The sequence below is a fragment of the Zingiber officinale genome, chromosome 6A, assembly GCF_018446385.1.
Source record: "Zingiber officinale cultivar Zhangliang chromosome 6A, Zo_v1.1, whole genome shotgun sequence".
Lineage (NCBI taxonomy): Eukaryota > Viridiplantae > Streptophyta > Magnoliopsida > Zingiberales > Zingiberaceae > Zingiber > Zingiber officinale.
Genome location: NC_055997.1, coordinates 35,748,247 through 35,765,232, shown reverse-complemented (window position 1 = coordinate 35,765,232; position 16,986 = coordinate 35,748,247). Strand labels below are relative to the sequence as shown.

Below are 16,986 nucleotides of genomic sequence, written 5' to 3'. Positions count from 1 at the left end.
ACTAGGTGTAAATGATCTTCTCATTGCCTTCAAGTTCATCTTACATGCTCAAAGTAAGTCATTCAGTTAGTAAATGGTGTGCTCTGTCCATCTGTCTGTTTGAAATTCTACACAAAAATGAAGTTTTGTACACATGACTTGTTGAAAGATCCACCAAGTGATCCAAAGAGTCAGTCTAGCGGGTCAATAGAAAATGGTCGAACTTGGTTAATTGATCAACGATCACCCAATTTGAATCACACACCCTCCAAAATCCATCGTACTATGTTTCCGTCCCTACTCAGGTACAAGAATCCTCCAAAATAAGTCTACTAGTCTCTGACACTCTAACATTTTGGAGAGAACTTTCATAGCAAGATCGAGGTTTATCCTTAAATAACCTATCAATATGAGAGTTGTATACACCAGGAATATAACCATTTTGAGACATTCTAACAAATACCTCCTGTGCATCATCAAGTTTGCCAACTTTGCAAAACCCATTAATGAGGGCATCATAAACAATCTGGTTAGTCTCAACCAGCAGATGACTTTGCATTGAGTAAATCACGAGCCTCAGCTACTTTATGAGCTTTACATAAGCCATCAACCAATGCACCATATATAAAAACATTTGGCTCCAAGATTTCATTGATTCCATCATTAAAGTAATTATCAGTAATTTTCTCCTCACAATTTCCTCTCATCTTGGCATAGATATGACAAGAACCATCAATCAATGTAGTGTATGTGATGATTGGAATATAATCCATGCTAATCATGCTATTGAAAAATTCATTATCCTTGGAGACTTGTTTTGTTTTCAAATAAGCATGTATAAGTGCAATATAAGTCACTACATTTGGGGTACAATCATCTATCTGCATTTCATTGAACCAGATACTAGCCTGTTTAATTAGCCCCACCTTGCAAAAAGTGTCAATTAAAATTGTATATGCATAAACATCAGGCACAACACCATTCTTCTTCATTTCTTGAAATAAAAGGAAAGCCTCCTCTAATTTACTTGTTTGGTAAAGAACATCAATAATCTTTGTGTATGTGCTAGAATCAAGAGCAAATCCCTCTCTCATCATCTCCTTTATAATCTGAAATGCCTTATCAAATTTCCCCATATGACAAAGCATTGTGTAAAATTGCCTACATTTATTTTGTTTAGCACAAATCCTGCATTCAGCATCTTCTCATATGCATGTTTTGCCAACTCTAGCAATTCAGAAGTTAGGAACTCTTTATTTCCACATATTCCCCCAGCAAATATGTTATAGGTGACATAGCTTGGCCAACAACCACAAGCAATCATCTTCTTTAGTAGCTTATATGAATAAGCATAGTGTCTTATAGTGCATTATAGAATTAAATAAAGATGGACTTGGATTACACCCTAAGTAATCATCACCTGCTTCTTCTTGAGAAACCCTGACAGCAATGTCCTAACAACATTAGGGACACACGAATTAGACCTCATCTTATGAAGGAAAGAAATGACTTCTCTACAATCTCAACAAAATTCCTACAGCCAACTACTCAAATTGCACACTCCCCACCAATGTTCTAATTTTGTTAATCACTCTACAATTTCGTTTACACTAACTCAGCATCATCAGCAATCATCAATACTACTCTCTATAAATAATTCAATCTAAAATATCTTCAACTTATAACACTCATGCTATTAACTGCGGAAAGCACTCTAAAACAGAGCTTCCCTTAATTAAACATTATCTATCAGACTCACGCCGAATAGTATGTAACGTCTAAAACCATATAATCACAAACACAAAACTATTCTACATACACTACATGCAAGTACACTCAGACAGTATAAGATCATAACTTCACCATAATTCAACTCATCACTCCATAGCAATTTCTGCTTGGTCTTCTTATCTGTGACTCTAGCACTATAAACCAAGCTACCTCTCGTCATTATAGAAGCCATCAACAAACAATATATATTTCCTTGCTCGATAGTTGATTGCAGCATGATAAGTAACCAACCAATCTGTGCCAAAAAGAATGTCAAATTCTATCATTTTTTCTAGTACCTGTAGTTCAAACGACTACCAAGGTCCAAGGAGTAACACTTAACTTTGTGACTAGATGCCAGTGCCTACTATGCGGCATCACTACAACTTTCATAATCTTACACATAATGTTCTCCAATAAATGCCGACAAAGGGTCAAACATTTTGATCTGAATATATATTTCCCAATCTTAGGTGAATGAATATATGGTCAAGGTCTTGAGCTACTTGGTACGGCCACATCTAACGAGTTGACTAAACTCTGCCTTGAAATCCATTGCATTATGGTCGGATCTCATAGGTGTTAAACAATTAACACCACATTCTCTACATTCTCGCGGGTCATATATCCCAATGTATCATCGAGGTTATCTAAACATGTACAATTGGTCCATGAGTCAAAATCTCCCATGGGATATCGTTAGGTGAGTTGACTAATCATCACTTTGTAAACCATTATGTTTTGATTCCTCCACTTATGACGACCTATACAAAAGGAGGTAGAGTAGTATCATCTCTCAAACATCTAGATGTACCTTCTAAGTTATCTAACCAGGTACGAGCAGTCGATAGTCAAAATTCTCATGGAATAGGATATATCAATCCTCTATTGACTGGGATAGTATGAGTATGCACTCCTTGTCCATTACCCAAATGGTAGTGGCAAGAAGGGTATGTTTGTTGGTATTTCCTGAGACTATGCTCCTTGATCTTCAATAGGTTGTTGACAGGCCAAACCTCTACTTTCTAACTCGATATCAGTTGGTGCTACAGAAGAATCTACATCATTTGCATCAGTACAGATCCTAAGTGTCAATTGGTCGCGTCTATGGTCGACCCCGACCACGATTGTAAATAAGACTTACTCACTAAGTATCACCATGCAAGAAATGAATAAATGAGTACCCAATAGACATGTATAGAAACAACTACACCATCCAACATAATTGAAGAGTCTAACAGTAAACCAATCAAAGTAATGAACCCAAAAGGTAAGATAACCACTAAAGATATATCTTATTCTCCTATAGCTCATAGATGTTCTTTGGCTTACCTGGCATCCCAACTTGGGAAATCGTAAATTAAAACAAGATGCAAATCCTAAAACACAGCCTATAATCAAAATCGAACCATGCTCTGATACCAATAAAATTATCACGTCCCAAGGATATACTTATCCACTAAATCAGACGTTACTCCTAGTGATAATATAGGAAATGATCGATATCAAACCATCTAAAGCTAACACAAATACCAAAGCAATATAAAATAACTAAGTTATTAAAGTTGATGCATATATGTATGCATATATATGAGATCATACTAAACTACACAAGATAAAAGTCATATTATTCTATCAAAAAAACTAATACAGTAGGAAAACTACAAACATAAGCATCGAGAAAATAAACCAAGCAACTCAACAGAAATCTAAACTCAAGTGGAACCGACAATCAGTACCTTTGAGTGACACAACATATCCTCTATCTGCTAACCCGAAAGTCAAAGGAAAAGTAAGGTGTAGTGAGTATAATAACTCACTGAGTATAAGAAGATAGTGCATGGTACTAGGCGATGGTCTGAGGTAGCTTGGAAGGGTGCACAACGTCATTACGGATGACGTGCGTGTAGCGGCGATGCATCGACACAGCTTTATGGCAACGTAACAGTGGGTTGCTACCACGGTGTGCACTGCGAATGTGAGTTCATCTAGAGGAAACGACGCAGAGGAGGGACTTGCAGTCAACAAGGAATGGGCACAGCGCTGGTGCGAACTTGCACACGTCGATGAAGGAGCAGTGCAGGTTGTTGGGTGGCGCTAGTCTTTCTAGCAGCGAAAACGTCGTATGCTCATGAGTAGAGATGCACCAACAATCAATGAGGTTTCGACTAGGCGACGGCGGGCACGCGACGGTGGTGGCGGTAGTGAGTAGTGCATCTGGGTCACACAATGTGTCGCGTGAAATAGATGAATAGTAGCGGTAGAAATTAACTTAGGGGTTGATAACCCAACCTTAATTTATATAGTTAATCAACTTCCACTTTAGTTGGATAATCTAAACAAACGTTATATCTTACCCCTTTATCCTCATAAAATATAAAATGATTCATTTAAAATTTAGAAAAATTCCAATAATTTCTATTAATTCATATAAATTTATTTGATCATTAATTATCAATTATTGTGGTATTATTTACCTAGATAAATTCATTTATATCAACCTTTTAATCATTTTCCTTATTATCCTTGGTGTGTGTGTGTGTCTGTGTGTGTAGGGTATCATACATTGTATGTTCTAAATCTATTTATCAAGTGTGCAGGACTGGAAGACGTGATGAGACCTAACACTAAGTTGAAGTCCAGTTAGGTTTGGGAGACCTAATAACTAGCAGGAATACCAGATAGGTTGATATATGATTGGGGGTCCAGTTGGATCTATGGGGCCTGACAATTGGCTAAAGTCTAGATGGGGAATTTGACATGAAGTCTTGATGGATCTTGTCAAGTAAGTCTACAATGATAAGTAAGGTAAGCACTAAAGGAGCCAGTGAGGATGAGTCCTAGTGGGACTATATATAGGTGTTGGTCTAGCTTACATCTATTTTCAAAGTTTAAATTGAGATCATGACTAGATCCTGGTCTTTGTAAGACAAGATTTAATTAATAATTTTATTTTTATTACGCTAACTCTTTTTTATATGATACTTTTGTTGTTTGGACTAACTTTGTTTTTCATGAGCTAAAATGTATAACTCAACCTTGGATGAACAGCGCTAGAGGCGCCTCGGAGCTATGGAGAGGCACCTCGGAGCTTAGTGGAGGTGCCTTGGACATGATGGAGGTGCCCTCGCATGGATGAACTTTGGGGATAGAAGTTCGCTGAGCGAAGGCACTCGGGAGAGCATTGGAGGCACCTCAGAGTGCATTAGAGGTGCCTTAGAGCCATTGAAGGCACCCTTGTGTGGATAGAAACCGAAGACCTTGGATCAGATAAGCGCCATTGGAGGCACCCTGACCCATTGGAGGCACCTCCAATGGTGTATAAAAGAGTGTCTTAGGCCAACAAAAAAAGACAACTCTTACATGAATTATTGCGATAATTTTTGTTGCTTCATTACCACTTTTCTATGCTCGATTACTTCAGTCAGAACGACACCGAATTTGAGCCACGATCTTCAACCACAAAAGTTAGTATAATTTAAAGTTGTACTTTCATATTCATTAATTGCATAGGAAAGTGTAGGGTCTTATATTTTCATTAAATCTTGTATTAGGTTTTGTGAATAATAGTGAATTATCCATCAGAAAGGTCCAAAGGGTCTGAGTCTTGAAATAGGAGTCGTCAAAAGCTCTGAAACAAATAAATCAGTGTGTTTTGCTTTCTCTTCTTTCTTACTTAACTGTTTTGATTTCTGCTGTGCACTTATTTTTTAATGTTCTGAGAAGAAATATTTTTAAAATCACATGATTCACCCCTCTCTTACGTGCACACAATTTACAAGTGGTATTAGATGAAGGTTCACCTTGAATTGGTGTAACCACCAATCAAGTAGGGGATTTTTGTTATTATTTTTTGCTTTGCTTTTGTTCAATTTTGAATTTTTTGATCTAATTCAGATTGGTGCAATCACCTCTTCAGATAATATTTCTCGCTTTCTTTTGTGAAATACTTGAAATTAGTGTAACACCAAATGAGTCATTCTTTTCTATTTTATTCCCTCCCACACTACTATTTCAAGACCTAGTCTTGAGACTTTTTCTCTTAGTTTCTTTTTGTGTGTGCAAGTTCTTTCCTAATGCCCAAAGTGAAGGCTACAACATTGCTCAACCTCCACTCTTCAGCGGGGATGATTTCCCTTACTCGAAGAAAAGAATGGAGGTATACTTGAAGACAAACATCGACTAGTGATTTTCAATCCGATGAGGATGCATGGTGCCAATTGATGATGCAACTAAATTCCCTCTTAATCCGGAAAACTGGAACCCAGAAAGGAAGAAGGCTCAAGTTGATTCAAAAGCTCTGAACACCCTTCAATGTGGACTGACCAAGGAAGAACTCAACTAGGTTGGACCGTTCGAGAACACAAAGGAACTCTCGGATAAGTTGAACTAACTACATGACGACACAAGTGATGCTAAGGTAATGAAACATGATTTGTTATTAAATAGTTTATTTAATATTAAAATATAAGATAGAGAGACAAAAACTCAACTACATGCAAGGATTAAAGATATCCTGAATGGACTTCATTTGATAGGTCATCAAATAGAAAATAGGGACATCATAAGGTAAGCCTTAAACTCTTTTCCTTGAAATGCACCGTGGGCATCTATAGTAGATGCCTATAAAGTTTCAAAGAATTTGAATAAATTAAAATTAGATGAGCTATTTTATAAACTTGAACTCCATGAATAGACTAACTCAAATCAGGTCGAGAAGGGTATAATGTTTCTTGCAGGTTCGACAAAGAAGGAGAAAATAAGAACCCAAACCAAGCCTGAATTAGAAGACGGATCTAATTCAGAATCAGATGAAGAACAACTAGTGAACCTAATAAGGAAAATGTTCACTAGAAAGAAAAGAATTTCACCAATAATGATATCCAGAAAATGATCAAGTCGACATCCAATGATGCAAAGATAAACATCACATGCTTTGGATGCAACAAGAAGGGACACTTCATACAAAAAAATCTAAATCAAAAGAAAGATAAGTCGAAGAAGATGAAAAGGAAGAAAGTGCTATAAGCCACCTGGGACGAATTTATAGGTCCTGTGTAGTCCGGCTAGGGGGGGGGGGGGGGGAATAGCATCCTGTAATTAAATTTACTAATTCTCTTGCTTATCACTTAGCAAGGATACACACACATTAATTAGAAAAAAATAACATAAAATAAAAAAAAATCAGAGGTTTTTACTTAGTTACAACCTAGGTGGTTGTTAGTTCAAAACTTTAAAAGCTCTATTAAAAATCTCCTTTTGATGGAGTAACCTCTTACAACAATTAAATATACAAAAAATGGAAAGCAGTAAACAATAGAAGACAGTGTATATGGAACTCCAGGTTCACAACTCTATTTATAGCTCTCCTAGTCAAACTGACCGTTTAGGATCAGTTATCATGATCTGAAGTTTATTGGTCAACTGATCCTTTTGATCAGTCAATTGAACCTCTTGAACCTAGCCGACTTTAGTCAAGATTCAACTTCTGTTTGGATAATTCATTATTCGATCGATCGAACCTTTTTATCAGTCAACCGATCCCCCCGACCTTCGTTCGCTTCCATTGCACTAAATTCAAATCTCTGAGCGAAAAGTGGAGAAGATGATAAATAGTAGATGTGTGCACACGTGTAATGCAAAACGTATCTGGCCAATGGAGAGAACCCTCCTTTTATGCTGCCTCTCATAACCTCCACGATAATAAGGTGACAAGGAATATCTGATGCCAAAATATATTAGGTAATGGAAGATGTACAATTTGGAAGATGCATAGTTATCCTCCGAGAAATCTACTGTTACATGTATATGAACTGTCTTTTATAACCTTTGCAATAAATGAGGTGGCTAAGAATGTCAGATGTCATGTACTGGTAGATGTATAGCCACCCTCATATGAAGGTTCCATCGTAGATATATGTTGTAGTAGCGGAACATAACCTAACAAGTAACAATTATTCTCTGCTAGGTTGTTATGACTTCCTGACAATATTGTCTCCTGGAGGCTATCCGATTGGCCTAGTGTATGCTGGTAGGTTAGCATATAAGAAGGGGGGAGCTTGGCCCCATAGATCCGTCTGGCACTTTAGGCCGACCAACCATATACTAAGTGTCCTGACACTGAGGAATAGGGAACTATGCCCTATAAATCTGACTAGCCCTTGGGCCGACCAAACAACCATATGATGAGAATTGCCTTAATGCTGACAGATAGGGACCTAGGCCTAGTAAACCCGATCGGCCCTTGGGCCGACCGGCCATATGTTGATAGTTGCCGTAATGCTGAGAGATAGGCAACTGTACCTACAACCTGATTAGCCCTTGGGACGATCAGCCATATGCTGAGAGTTGTATTGTAGAAGCGGGGAGTTGGGCCCGTATGCCCTACCGTTGTGGGAGTTGACTAGGTTTATCCTGTGTATCTTGGCATTGTGGTGTGGAGGGCTGAGGCCCTTAAGTTCGACCAGCTCCATACTGAATGCCTTAGCGTTGAGGAGTGAGGAGCTGAGTTTCGGTGAGAGTGACTCGCCCATCTACTTATATTTTGACCTTGATTGTCATCTCCCCCTGACTTTCACCGCCGCCTCACGAACCTTGACCTTAACCACCACCTCCCATTGGGTCCACTCATATTATACCATATCATTATTGTTAATACATACTTACTTAATCCTATTGTATTTAATATTTAAAAATCAATTAGAGTGGCATAGTGGAAGCGTGATGGGCTTATAATCCATAGGTCCCAAGATCGAAACTTGGCATTGATAATTTTTTTTACTTAAAAATAATATGAACTTTTTTACAATTAAAATAGTAGATAAATTTAAAGAAAGTTTAGAGTTAGCTTGTGAAAAGGAGTGTAATGAATTGATTTTCATAACCATTTTATTTTACAAAGTAAATTTTCATAAAATTAATTTCTCGGGAGTACAAAATTAATTCAAATGAAAAATTATTTTTCGAATATATTAAACTTGGCACTAAGTTTTTCAAATTATAAAAATCATGCATTAATTTTCTCAAGATGCTCCATTTTTTTTGTCTCTCTAACTAATAAAAAAAAGGCACTGAGGAATAGGGAACTATGCCCTATAAATCTGACTATACCTTGGGCCGACCAAACGACCATATGATGAGAATTGCCTTAATGTTGAGAGATAGGGACCTAGGCCTTGTAAACCCGACCGGCCCTTAGGCCGACCGACCATATGCTGATAGTTGTCGTAATGCTGAGAGATAGGGAACTGTACCTACAACTAGATTAGCCCTTGGGCCGATCGGCCATATGCTGAGAGTTGTATTGTAGAAGCGGGGAGTTGGGACCGTATGCCCTACCGTTGTGGGAGCTGACTAGGTTTATCCTGTGTATCTTGGCACTCAGGTGTGGAGGGCTGAGGCCCTTAAATTCAACTAGCTCCATACTGAATGTCTTAGCGTTGAGGAGTGAGGAGCTGAGTTTCGTTGAGAGTGACTCGTCTATCTACTTATATTTTGACCCTGATTGTCATCTCACCCTGACTTTCACCGCCGCCTCACGTACCTTGACCTTAACCACCACCTCCCATTGGGTCCACTCATAACATACCATATCATTATTGTTAATACATACTTACTTAATCCTATTGTATTTAATATTTAAATATCAATCAGAGTGGCGCAGCGGAAGCGTGGTGGGCCCATAACCCACAGGTCCCAAGATCGAAACTTGGCTCTGATAATTTTTTTTTACTTAAAAATAATTTGAACTTTTTTACAATTAAAATAGTAGATAAATTTAAAGAAAGTGTAGAGTTAGCTTGTGAAAAGGAGGGTTATGAATTGATTTTCATAACCATTTTATTTTACAAAGTAAATTTTCATAAAATTAATTTCTCGGGGGTACAAAATTAATTCAAATGAAAAATTATTTTTCGAATATATTAAACTTGGTACTAAGTTTTTCAAATTATAAAAATCATGCATTAATTTTCTCAAGATGCTCCATTTTTTTTTGTCTCTCTAACTAATAAAAAAAAAATGGCACTGAGGAATAGGAAACTATGCCCTATAAATCTTACTAGCCCTTGGCCCGACAAAATGACCATATGATGAGAATTGCCTTAATGCTGAGAGATAGGGACCTAGGCCTTGTAAACCCGACCGGCCCTTGGGCCGACTGGCCATATGCTGATAGTTGCTGTAATGTTGATAGATAGGGAATTGTACCTACAACCTGATTAGCCCTTGGGCCGATCGGTCATATGCTGAGAGTTGTATTGTAGAAGCGGGGAGTTGGGACCGTATTCCCTACCGTTGTGGGAGCTGACTAGGTTTATCCTGTGTATCTTGGCATTGAGGTGTGGAGGGTTGAGGCCCTTAAGTTCGACCAGCTCCAAACTGAATGCCTTAGCGTTGAGGAGTGAGGAGCTGAGTTTTATTGAGAGTGACTCGTCCATCTAATTATATTTTGACCCTGATGGTCATCTCACCCTGACTTTCACTGCCGCCTCACGTACCTTGACCTTAACTACCACCTCCCATTGGGTCCACTCATAACATACCATATCATTATTGTTAATACATACTTACTTAATCCTATTGTATTTAAAATTTAAATATCAATCAGAGTGGAGCAGCGGAAGCGTGGTGGGCCCATAACCCACAGGTCCCAAGATCGAAACTTGGCTCTGATAATTTTTTTTTACTTTAAAAATAATTTGAACATTTTTACAATTAAAATAGTAGATAAATTTAAAGAAAGTTTAGAGTTAGCTTGTGAAAAGGAGGGTTATGAATTGATTTTCATAACAATTTTATTTTACAAAGTAAATTTTCATAAAATTAATTTTTTGAGAGTACAAAATTAATTCAAATGAAAAATTATTTTTCGAATATATTAAACTTGGCACTAAGTTTTTCAAATTATAAAAATCATGCATTAATTTTATCAAGATGCTCCATTTTTTTTTTTTGTCTCTCTAACTAATAAAAAAAAAGGGACTGAGGAATAGGGAACTATGCCCTATAAATCTGACTAGCCCTTGGGCCGACCAAACGACCATATGATGAGAATTACCTTAATGTTGTGAGATAGGGACCTAGGCCTTGTAAACCCGACCGGCCCTTGGGTCGGCCGACCATATGCTGATAGTTATCGTAATGCTGAGAGATAGGGAATTGTACCTACAACCTGATTAGCCCTTGGGCCGATCGGCCATATGCTGAGAGTTGTATTGTAAAAGCGGGGAATTGGGCCCGTATGCCCTACCGTTGTGGGAGCTGACTAGGTTTATCCTGTGTATCTTGGCACTGAGGTGTGGAGAGCTGAGGCCCTTAAGTTCGACCAGCTCCATACTGAATGCCTTAGCATCGAGGAGTGAGGAGCTGGGTTTCGGTGAGAGTGACTCGTCCATCTACATATATTTTGACCCTAATTGTCATCTCACCCTGACTTTCACCGCCGCCTCACGTACCTTGACCTTAACCACCACCTCCCATTGGGTCCACTCATAACATACCATATCATTATTGTTAATACATACTTACTTAATCCTATTGTATTTAATTTTTAAATATCAATCAGAGTGGCGCAGTGGAAGTGTGGTGGGCCATTAACCCACAGGTCCCAAGATCGAAACTTAGCTCTGATATTTTTTTTTACTTAAAAATAATTTGAACTTTTTTACAATTAAAATAGTAGATAAATTTAAAGAAAGTTTAGAGTTAGCTTGTGAAAAGAAGGGTTATGAATTGATTTTCATAACCATTTTATTTTATAAAGTAATTTTTCATAAAATTAATTTCTCGGGGGTACAAAATTAATTCAAATGAAAAATTATTTTTCGAATATATTGAACTTGGCACTAAGTTTTTCAAATTATAAAAATCATGCATTAATTTTCTCAAGATGCTCCATTTTTTTTTTGTCTCTCTAACTAATAAAAAAAAATGGCACTGAGGAATAGGAAACTATGCCCTATAAATCTTACTAGCCCTTGGCCTGACAAAATGACCATATGATGAGAATTGCCTTAATGCTGAGAGATAGGGACCTAGGCCTTGTAAACCCGACCGACCCTTGGCCCGACTGGCCATATGCTGATAGTTGCCGTAATGTTGAGAGATAGGGAATTGTACCCACAACCTGAATAGCCCTTGGGCCGATCGGCCATATGCTGAGAGTTGTATTGTAGAAGCGGGGAGTTGGGACCGTATTCCCTACTGTTGTGGGAGCTGACTAGGTTTATCCTGTGTATCTTGGCACTGAGGTGTGGAGGGTTGAGGCCCTTAAGTTCGACCAGCTCCAAACTGAATGCCTTAGCGTTGAGGAGTGAGGAGCTGAGTTTTGTTGAGAGTGACTCGTCCATCTACTTATATTTTGACCCTGATTGTCATCTCACCCTGACTTTCACCGTCGCCTCACGTACCTTGACCTTAACCACCACCTCCCATTGGGTCCACTCATAACATACCATATCATTATTGTTAATACATACTTACTTAATCCTTTGTATTTAAAATTTAAATATTAATCAGAGTCGCGCAGCAGAAGTGTGGTGGGCCTATAACCCACAGGTCCCAAGATTGAAATTTGGCTCTGATAATTTTTTTTTACTTAAAAAATAATTTGAACTTTTTTACAATTAAAATAGTAGATAAATTTAAAGAAAGTTTTTAGTAAGCTTGTGAAAAGGAGGGTTATGAATTGATTTTCATAACCATTTTATTTTACAAAGTAAATTTTCATAAAATTAATTTTTCGGGAGTACAAAATTAATTCAAATGAAAAATTATTTTTTGAATATATTAAACTTGGCACTAAGTTTTTCAAATTATAAAAATCATGCATTAATTTTCTCAAGATGCTCCATTTTTTTTTGTCTCTTTAACTAATAAAAAAAAAGGCACCAAGGAATAGGGAACTATGCCCTATAAATCTGACTAGCCCTTGGGCCGACCAAACGACCATATGATGAGAATTGCCTTAATGTTGAGAGATAGGGACCTAGTCCTTCTAAACCCAACCGACCCTTGGGCCGACCGACCATATGCTGATAGTTGTCGTAATGCTGAGAGATAGGGAACTGTACCTACAACCTGATTAGCCCTTGGGCCGATCGGCCATATGTTGAGAATTGTATTGTAAAAACAGGGAATTGGGCCCGTATGCCCTACCGTTGTGGGAGCTGACTAGGTTTATCCTGTGTATCTTGGCACTGAGGTGTGGAGTGCTGAGGCCCTTAATTTCGATCGGCTCCATACTGAATGCCTTAGCATCGAGGAGTGAGGAGCTGGGTTTCGGTGAGAGTGACTCGTCCATCTACATATATTTTGACCCTAATTGTCATCTCACCCTGACTTTCACCGCCGCCTCACGTACCTTGACCTTAACCACCACCTCCCATTGGGTCTACTCATAACATACCATATCATTATTGTAAATACATACTTACTTAATCCTATTGTATTTAATATTTTAGTATCAATCAGAGTGGCACAGCGGAAGCGTGGTGGGCCCATAACCCACAAGTCCCAAGATCGAAACTTGGCTCTGATATATTTTTTTTACTTTAAAATAATTTGAACTTTTTTACAATTAAAATAGTAGATAAATTTAAAGAAAGTTTAGAGTTAGCTTGTGAAAAGAAGGGTTATGAATTGATTTTCATAACCATTTTATTTTACAAAGTAAATTTTCATAAAATTAATTTCTCGGGGGTACAAAATTAATTCAAATGAAAAATTATTTTTCGAATATATTGAACTTGGCACTAAGTTTTTCAAATTATAAAAATCATGCATTAATTTTCTCAAGATGCTCCATTTTTTTTTGTCTCTCTAACTAATAAAAAAAAATGGCACTGAGGAATAGGAAACTATGCCCTATAAATCTTACTAGCCCTTGGCCCGACAAAATGACCATATGATGAGAATTGCCTTAATGCTGAGAAATAGGGACCTAGGCCTTGTAAACCCGACCGGCCCTTGGGCCGACTGGCCATATGCTGATAGTTGCTGTAATGTTGATAGATAGGGAATTGTACCTACAACCTGATTAGCCCTTGGGCCGATCGGTCATATGCTGAGAGTTGTATTGTAGAAGCGGGGAGTTGGGACCATATTCCCTACCGTTGTGGGAGCTGACTAGGTTTATCCTGTGTATCTTGGCACTGAGGTGTGGAGGGTTGAGGCCCTTAAGTTCGACCAGCTCCAAACTGAATGCCTTAGCGTTGAGGAGTGAGGAGCTGAGTTTTATTGAGAGTGACTCGTCCATCTAATTATATTTTGACCCTGATTGTCATCTCACCCTGACTTTCACTGCCGCCTCACGTACCTTGACCTTAACTACCACCTCCCATTGGGTCCACTCATAACATACCATATCATTATTGTTAATACATACTTACTTAATCCTATTGTATTTAAAATTTAAATATCAATCAGAGTGGAGCAGCGGAAGCGTGGTGGGCCCATAACCCATAGGTCCCAAGATCGAAACTTGGCTCTGATAATATTTTTTTACTTAAAAAATAATTTGAACTTTTTTACAATTAAAATAGTAGATAAATTTAAAGAAAGTTTTGTGTTAGCTTGTGAAAAGGAGGTTTATGAATTGATTTTCATAACCATTTTATTTTACAAAGAAAATTTTCATAAAATTAATTTTTCGGGAGTACAAAATTAATTCAAATGAAAAATTATTTTTCGAATATATTAAACTTGGCACTAAGTTTTTCAAATTGTAAAAATCATGCATTAATTTTCTCAAGATGCTCCATTTTTTTTTTGTCTCTCTAACTAATAATTATTTGAATAGGTGGCCGAGGCAGTAAAATCACAATCAGACACTTGAGTTAGTATCAAAATCACAGCCAAGTTATCGAGTTGGTCTTGAATCATCGTCAAGTGATTGATCAAGAATATAGTAGCGATTTGTAATCAATTTTTCGTGATTTCTTGGCTACAAAATTGTAACATAGTGGTTGAGCAGCTGCCTACAATTAGATGCAAATTCTAGAATGAAAAAAAAATCCCTACAAGACAGACAGATGATCATTTTATGGTGAATTGGCACCAAGAGATCTAAAGGTCAATATATATATATATATATAATTTTCCTTGTATGCAGCCTTCTCTTTTCCTTTTTTTTCCACTGTTTCTGAGCCACTATCTTAGTTTTTCTTCTACTTTCGGCCACCACAATAGCCGTTTTATCCCATTTTGTGCTTTCCTTGTGTTGCTACAAGAGCTGCTAGTGTGCGTTGAAGCTAACTAAAGTTGCTAATGCTAATGAAGAAGGTAAAATTTTATTCTCTCATTCATAGCTGTAGTTTTCCTTGTCCTCTTCTTTGCCGCTGGTCAAGTGTAGCAAGGACTAACTACCTTCTTTTATAGGACTTTATTTCCGCAACTGTAGACCTCTCCATTTCTCTTTTGCTCCTTGTTTTCTAGGATTTTTGTTTGCCTCATAAGACCAACTCGGTGTTGTCTTTCCTTATTATTTTTTTGGGTGTAATGGTCGAGCTCAACGGAGCTATCTGAGAATTTTGAATGAAGACGGTAAAAAATTTCTTCCTCTTCTCTTCTTTTGTCAGAACAAGAACATCTTCCCTTTGTTTTTCTAATCCTAGCGATCAAATTACCCTTTGTCCAACCACAACAAGAAAAGAAGTAAGTTTTCAATTATTTCAAGCAATATTAGCCTTGGATATCTCCTACGTAGGCAATTTTGTTTTGTTAATTGCATGAATAAGGTACTAAACAATTGGATTGTCGTGTTTTTTTTTATAAATTTAGAGGATATCCATGTAAGGTCTTCTATAAGTGGATTTCAAATCGAAGAAAGATTTTTCATACAAGGTCTTATTATTCTTTGCTTATTGCTTATTATATTTATTCATAATTATTTATCATCATGAAACAACTTTCTGGATATCAAAAAAAGATTTTTTTTTTTTAAAAAAGAAATAGCTCAAAGTTTAAGAGGTTCATTGAATAAATATTTTAGTAAAGAATAACATGACACAACGGAAAGTCTAGTTCAGATTTTAACTAATAAATCAAATGCAAATGAAGATTTTGTTGAAAACAAGAATGATAAAAATGGAAATTTTGTGAGAAACGAAAGTGATGAGAATGAGTAATTTGTAGAAAATGAGAATGAAGATATTGATTTGGATGAAACTGAAATTGACAAAACTAAATATATTGATAATTGTTGTGATGATGAGCATACAAACGAATAAATGTTTGACACTTAGATATGATTTGAACATATTTGATACAAGAGTTTGAGATAATCTTGATACAAAATGAGAGATTTACTTGTGGAAAGAGGTCCTAAAAGAGAAGATATGCTCAAGTTTCCTTTAGATAAAGAATTTCGACACTTTTCTCATATGTACTATGTTCAAATGTTACCACATGGTGAGACTCATGATCGAAAATTGTTAGTGTACTCGAAGGAGTTGGACAAAGTATTTTATATTTGTTATAAGTTATTTAAATTAATACACACCAAAAGTAATTTAGCAAGATAATGAGTTAATGACCGTAACATTTATGTGGAAAGCTTAAACAACATGAAAATAGTGTTGAACACCTCACTAGTATGAGGGCTTTTGTTGAAGTACAAATGAGATTAAAGAAAATATTACCAATTGACAAGGAAATTCAAGAACATATTAAAAAGGATACAAAACATTGGAAATACATAATACTAAGAATAATTGTTATTGTCAGATGTCTTGCTACATAATTTGGTATTTCGTGGTACACAACAAAATTTATGAAGATGGTAATGGTAATTTTTTGGGTCTACTTGAAATGATTGCAGATTTTGATTCAATAATGCAATAGCATTTTTGACTCATTCAAGCTAAAAAGATTCATCATCATTATTTTAGTCATAAAATTTAAAATGAGTTAATATCTATTCTAACCTCCAAATTCAAGAATGCAATAATTAAAAAAGTAAAAAGGGCAAAATATTTTTAAGTAATTCTTAATTGTACACTGGATGCAAGACACAAAGAACAAATGACTATCATATTAAGATGTATAGATGTTTCAGACCCTCCAATTAAAATAGAAGAGTACTTCTTAAATTTTTAAATGTAGAAGGTACAACTGGTTTAGGTCTTTTCAATGAATTGAAAGTTGTTTTACAATCTTTAAAACTTGATATTGATAATGTGAGATGGTAAGGTTATGATAATAGTTCTAATATGAAAGAAAAAAATCAAGGTCTGCAAA

At 36.6% G+C, this 16,986-nt stretch overlaps 1 non-coding gene and 1 pseudogene across 1 annotated transcript; one reads left to right on the top strand and one right to left on the bottom strand.

Annotated features, from left to right (window-relative positions):
- Positions 1 to 276: 276 nt before the first annotated feature.
- On the bottom strand, positions 277 to 12,098 carry LOC121994749 (annotated as a pseudogene).
- Positions 9,398 to 9,469, top strand: TRNAM-CAU. Its single transcript has one exon. It is a non-coding gene; the product is annotated as a tRNA-Met (tRNA).
- Positions 12,099 to 16,986: the final 4,888 nt, after the last annotated feature.